The sequence below is a fragment of the Cupressus sempervirens genome, chromosome 2 (genome assembly GCF_028749045.1).
Source record: "Cupressus sempervirens isolate cs-2001-9-10 chromosome 2, ASM2874904v1, whole genome shotgun sequence".
NCBI lineage: Eukaryota > Viridiplantae > Streptophyta > Pinopsida > Cupressales > Cupressaceae > Cupressus > Cupressus sempervirens.
In genome coordinates, this window is record NC_143119.1 from 620,106,137 (window position 1) to 620,107,251 (window position 1,115).

Consider the following 1,115-nt stretch of genomic DNA (forward strand, 5'->3'; position numbering starts at 1 on the left):
ATTTTTTCTAAGTCACCAACAAGAATTATAGATGTACCTCCAAATAATATTTTTTGTTGATGGGGGAAAGCTTCACACAATCTATTATCTATTTTCAAAAGTAGTTTTGGTCCTATGAAGCTAAATTCATCAATAAGGAGGTATTTCACATGTCTCATCTCTTCCTGAAAGACTAATAGAGATTTTCCACATAGTGGTTACATTCTTCTTATTGGTATTCTAAGGGTAAAATTTATGGTTGAGATGTGTATGTTGAATGCCACAATTCATGTAAGAGCAACAATAAGGAGTGGGTTTTTTTTTTTAGATCATGCTACCAAAGTGCATGTCTCATGCAATGTATCAAGTATGACATCCCTATGCATGTTGCTCCTTGTATGATCATGTGGAAGGGTTGTTTGGAGGAAATATCATTATAATGATCTTTAATAGTGGAAAATTCTAGTTCTTTTTTGGAAGATAATGGATATAGTGGAGAATGCTCTTGTAATATGAAGTATACATCTCTTCAGGCTGTCTTCTTTGTACTTATGAAATGATCTGTATTGTTGTGCAAATGGGGAGCTATAGAACATTCATCCCATTTTTTTGATATTACCAAAGTCACATTGAACAAGCATTTCAAGGGCATTCAAGTTCTCATCACTAGAAAGCCCCATTTTTTTATAACAACTCCCATTCATTCATTTCGTTTGTTTGTCTTGTATCCACTTCACTTGTATCATCTAAATCCTCTTCATGGTCAACCTCTATATCTACTAGGTGATCCACATGCCAAACATGTTACTTATTTAATTTCATTTGTTTCCAATTTACAACAATGTCATCTTTAGTGAGACCAATAGCTATAGAGATGCATTGATAATGCTTGCATTAAGAAGCTCACTCCAACAAAATATCTAAAATTGTTTAGATTCCTCATCAAGAATACAATAGAAATAAGGGAAAAAATTGACAGTTGCCTTATGTTATCTAGCTTTCTGCTTGCACCCTTTGCAAGTAGCCAAAAATGAAAATGATCTATCAGTTTCAATTAATGGCATTAGTTCCATCTCAGTGGGTCATTGTATGTAGAAGTTCATATAACTCACTAGAAATTTATTATCACCTAGATT